We start from the raw sequence: 5,876 nt of genomic DNA, 5'->3' as shown, positions 1-5,876 counted from the left end.
CTCCCCCAGCACTGCTGGAAGCTCTGAGAGGCTAGCAGAGCCCCAAATGAGTTGAATTGTGTGTGTGTGTGTGTGTGTGTGTGTGTGTTGTCTTAATTAAGCCTCTGCTGCTGGCGTATATAAAGATGGGGTTGGATGGAACAGCTGGTCTTTCAACAGCCCTGTTCCCTACTTCTCCTCTTTTCTCCTTGGGGTATGCCTTGAAAACCCTACTACTTCATTCTACTCTAAACCCCTTTCCCCAGCAGCCAACCCAAATCAGTCAAGGCTCTTGAAACTTTCAGCCTGAAGTCGACTTATCCTAATAAACAGAAACCACAGGATTCGGAAGGAAGCTACCGCATGTGCAGTAGTCAATAGGAGAAAGAACAAAAAGGGCCCTTGCTGAGAGTCCCCAGGTCTGTTCACATGGAAACCATCCAAATGTAGGAACCTGAGAGGACTACCGGTGCCTCCCCTGGATATTGAAATAAGAGAAATGATGCAGATTCAAGTGAAAGACAAATCCCACTGGAAGTGTTAGGCAGCAGTGGCTTGGGGACCAGTGAGCTGCAGGGAGGAGCTGTTTGCTTCCCTGCAGATGACTTGCAGGCTCCTTTAAGAAAAGAACTTTCCCTGTGTGTTCTTTGGAGTTGGGCCCGGGAGGGTTTATTGCTAAGTGACCTGTCCTAGCCTGTTCCCAGCACTAAAGGGCAGTTTGCCCCCCTTAAGACTGAGGCCCCTGGTAAGACTCAACCTACCCTCCATGGCCCTTAAGTCTTCTTTCCAAGGTCTTGAGCTCAGGTTGCTGTTTGAGAGACACAGACTCCTGGGTGGTTTTATGGGCAGGTGAAAAGAAGGGTGTGGGGTAGGGTGGGGATAATTTCTGCCCTTCACTTCTCAGCGCAGCCTGGGGTGCAGTGATTCTGAGACGCTGTTAGGCTACCTGAGGTAGAGATAAGTTGTCTTCTCATCTCAGATGATGAGGGCTGGGTTGACAAAGAATGGTACATGTAAGGCGTAAGAAGAAAGGCCTGGTGGGGACTGAGCCAGACTGTCGGCCAGACTGGGGTTAAAGACTCATCAGCACTGTCAGACCAGGACACTCTGACATGTGGCTAACCATCTGCATTTAGGGCTGGAGGATGCCTAGCTGGCATTTGGGCAGCACTTTATAAAGTGATTTTCCACGCGCAGCTATCAAATCAGCCCTGGGGTCCGGGGCAAGCCCTGGATCAGCTCTCATGGAGGCACTTCGCCCTGGCTGCCTTGTTCTCCAGGGCAGGACAACTCCAGCCTTTGAGGTGGGTCGCCCTAAGTTTTCAAGACGGAAGCCTTGGCCAAATCTGGGATAATTTGAGGACTGAAATAATTAAGTACACTAATGAATTATAAACCACTGGAAAAAACTGGAATCCCTGAGCCCATACTGACAGTAAAGAGATGAATAAACAGGGAGGAAGGGAGGTCCCTTGGTTACAAAATTAAGCAGAATACTCAGGGCCCAGTGACATGTAAAAGAGTGCTCAAGTTGGAAAATCATCATTTTGCAGCCATCATAGTAAATACTGGATCAGGTAACAATTATCAATGGATGCTAACTCTAGGGGAAATATTTTATGAGGAGCAGGATATTTGCATGTTCTTAAAGTGCTTATTACTTACAAAGGAGAAAAACTAAGTAATCACACAGTGGAGAAATTGGACAACACCTTGGCTGGATAATCAAAATTAATACAACCAGTGAAGGACAGATGCACATCATGTGTCTCCAGATGTGATACTGTTGAGAAAAACATAGCACTGCCTATGCAGTTTTCCAGTTGGGAATGCACAGTCTGAATCTAATCAGGGGGAAACATCAGACAAATCCCCAATGAGGAATGTTCTATTTTTTTTTAAAAAGGGAAGGGACTGTATTTTTCAAAAATGCCAGTGTCCTAAAAGACAAAGAAAGGCTGCATCAACCAACAAATTTGAATACAGATGGTAGATTACATAAAATATCGTATCAATGTTGAACTTACTGAAGTTGATTATTATAGTTATATAAGAGAATATCCTTATTTTTAGGAATACACACTAAAGTATTTAGAGGGAAAGGGCTATGGTATATGTAACTTATTTTCAAATAGGTCAGAAAAAACTGTGTGTATGTGCGTACACACACACACACACACACACACACACACACACACACACACTGAGAATGATCACCTAATTAATATTAGGTGAATCTGGGTAAAGGCTAAAGAATATGTGAGTGTTCTTTGTTTTTTTTTTTATTCTTCCTACTTTTCTGTAAGTTTGAAATTATTTCCAAATAAAAAGTTAAAAGAAAGAAAGAGAAGATAGCAGGAGGGGAAGAATGAAGGGGGGGAAATTTGAGGGGGAGACAAACCATGAGAGATGATGGACTCTGAAAAACAAACAGGGTTCTAGAGCGGAGGGGGGTGGGGGGATGGGTTAGCTTGGTGATGGGTATTAAAGAGGGCACGTTCTGCGTGGAGCACTGGGTGTTATGCACAAACAATGACTCATGGAACACTACATCAAAAACTAATGATGTAATGTATGGTGATTAACATAACAATAAAAATTTTTTTAAAAAGGAAGTAAAAAAAAAAGTTAAAAGAAAGAGTGGAGCCTGGAAGGTAGGTGTTGATCCCCATAGAAGGATCCATGAGTCTGCCCCTCAGGCCTGTGATTCATGGCAGTGCTACCTCCTTGGGGCAGTTTGGAGGCTAGAGGAGAAGGCTGGTTCCCCAGGAATTTGGCTCCTCTCTCTCTGACACCCAACTTGTCCTAGGCCAGAGAAGGGGGCTTGTATGGGGCCCTGACAGTCTCTCCCTCTTCTCTTTCCCTATGTTCCTTTTGTACTATCCTTAGCAATAGTGGTTAAGGGAGCAGGCTCTAAAGTCAGACTGTCCAGGTTTGAATGCTGGCTCTGCCACGGTGTGACTCGGAACCTATTTCTTTCTTTTTTTTTTTTTAATTTTTTTATTGTTATGTTAATCACCATATATTACATCATTAGTTTTTGTCGGAACCTATTTCTTAACCTCTCTGACTTTTAGCTTCCTCACTTGTAAAATGGTATTTATAGGGCTGGCATAAGGTTTAAATGAGATAATACATATATAACACTTAGAAAAATAAGCGTTCGCTATACATAGCTATTGTTTCTTCCTCTTTCTTACAAAAGACCTCATGTAATGAGTTGGGGGAGGAAAGAAGGGTGAGGAGGAAAAGAGGATTTTTAGGGCATGAAACTGCTCTGTATGGTATGTAATGCCATCCATGTGAATACAATACATGTCATTATATATTCATCCAAATGCACAGGATGTCCGACACCAAGAGTGAACCCTAATGTAAACTATAGCTGTTGGGTGATGATGATGTGTCTGTGTAGATTCATCAGTTGTAACAAATGTACCACTCTGGTAGGGAACGTTGATAGTTGGGGAGGCTATGCACTCACTATAGGGGCAGGGGGTGTATGGAAAATCTCTGTATCTTCCCCTCAATATTGCTCTGAATCTAAAACTGCTTTTTTAAAAAGTCCATCAAAAACAAACAAGAAAAAAACAAAGGGAAATCCTGTATAACCTTATTATTACTGTCCATAATCCAAAGGAGCACCTAAAAATAGGAATTTCATGCTCATAGGTCAGCAGAGGAAATGCCTGGCAGTAGAAGAGTCTCATGGAAGCTCTTCACTTGCCAATGGATAGAGTCGTATCTCCTACTCAAAGCAGTGTGGCACAGTGGTGGAGAAAGTCAGGATTTGGAGGCTGACAGGTCAGGGCCAAAATCCTACTGCCACTTCCCAGTGGCCTGGTCACAAGCAAGCTACTTGACCTTGCTGATTCATACTCTTCATCTGTAAAAAGAGATGATGATAGTACTTATCTCATAAGTGTTAGGAAGATTAGATGAGATACTGTATATAGAAACCTTAGCTCAGAGCCTTGTAGGTGGTAAGCACTCAGTGAGTGTTAGAAATGAGTAACGTGGGCCCAGCACTATGCTAAGCACACCCGTGCCCACTCAACATCAGCCAGCTGGTAAGTGGTAGAGCTAGCACTGGAACCCAGGTCCGTCTGACTTCATAGATCAAGCTTGAAACCATGACCCCATCATTTCTCAGCCTTCAGTCTCTCAAATACCACCTTCAGGATTTTTGCCATATCATGCACTGTCTATACTGTTACTTCCTTGATAGTTTTGAGTCAACCTGCTTTTTTAAAGTTTGTTATTATTGGGCGCCTGGGTGGCTCAGTTGGTTAAGCAACTGCCTTCGGCTCAGGTCATGATCCTGGAGTTCCAGGATCGAGTCCCACATCGGGCTCCCTGCTCGGCGAGGAGCCTGCTTCTCCCTTTAACCCTCCCCCCTCTCATGTACTCTGTACTCTCTCTCTCTCTCTCTCTCATTCTCACTCTCTCAAAATAAATAAATAAATCTTTAAAAAAAAATAAAGTTTGTTATTATTATTATTTTTAAGTAGGCTGTATGCCCAGCGTGGGGCTCAAACTCATGACCCCGAAATCAAGAGTTGCATGCTGTTACTGACTGAGCCAGCCGGGTGCTCCAATATTTTATTATTATTTTCTAAAGTCATCCGGGGGCGCCTGGGTGGCTCAGTGGGTTAAGCGTCTGCCTTCGGCTCAAGTCATGATCCCGGGGTCCTGGGATCGAGCCCCGCGTCGGGCTCCCTGCTCGGCGGGGAGTCTGCTTCTCCCTCTCCCTCTGCCTGCCATTCCCTCTACTTGTGCTCTCTCTGTGTCAAATAAACGAATAAAATATTAAAAAAAAATCTGTACAGCCAACGTGGGGCTTGAACTTCCAACCCCAAGATCAAGAGTTACATGCTTTACCAATTGAGCCAGCCAGGCGCCCCTCGACTTGCTTTTTTTATATATAAATAAATTTTTGTTAAAAGGAAATGTTACTATCATAAAGTGAAATCCAGTATCAAGTGCCCTAAATAAAACTGTAATAATAGACCTGTAACTGTTAATTATAAAGGTTCATTTGGGTATGACTAACAATCGTCTCACATCTCACTGGTGGTTTGCCTAACATACTTTGGGCAACAGTATATTGTTCTAAATAATTTCTCCATCCTCAGGATTATAACACTCCTTGAGGGCCATTTACTGAACCTCCCTCCCCGATCCAGTCCTGAAATAGCCTACACAGTCTTTCGATTGATACTCTCCTGCCTCATCTTGAACGTCTCTTATGAGGAGATGGAAAACCTTTTGCTTCTGACCAGAAGCTGCCATCACACATTCTCCTGTGCCCTTTGAAGTTGACATAAGTATACAGCCTTTGAAGAACTCAGTACTAGTGGAAACCAGACATAAGGCCACGTGGGTGTCCCCACCTTTGCACTTCCTTCTTTCTCCCTTCCTTCTCTTTTAACTTAGCCCTTGCAGGGACAAGGAGAAAGGAGTTGCATAGGTGATGCTGGTGTATTGAGGAATGTGCACAGGATTGGAGTTGGATTTATGTGCTTCACTCCAAATGAAAAACCAGGTACAGTGAGCTGGACCTAATAAGAAATCCTTCAGGGCGCCTGGGTGGCTCAGTTGTTAAGCGTCTGCCTTAGGCTCAGGTCATGATCCCAGGGTCCTGGGATGGAGCTCCGCATTGGCGCCCCGCATCGAGCCCCGCATCACGGGAAGCCTGCTTCTCTCTCTGCCCCTCCTCCCGCTTGTGTTCCCTCTCTTGCCGTGTCTCTCTCTGTGTCAAATAAATAAATAAAATCTTAAAAAAAATAAGAAGTCCTTCGTCTTGGGAGGAAAGGGGACGTTCTGCATGCAGATGTGTCTCCTAGCCCAGCTGCCTTTCAAATTATTTCTGAATCTTTTGAGAAAAAGGAAATGGA

This window comes from Callorhinus ursinus, unplaced genomic scaffold (genome assembly GCF_003265705.2).
Source record: "Callorhinus ursinus isolate GAN/ISIS: 27379988/994484 unplaced genomic scaffold, GSC_fseal_2.0 scaffold33, whole genome shotgun sequence".
NCBI lineage: Eukaryota > Metazoa > Chordata > Mammalia > Carnivora > Otariidae > Callorhinus > Callorhinus ursinus.
The sequence above is the reverse complement of the archived record's forward strand: the minus strand, read 5'-3'. Positions refer to the sequence as shown.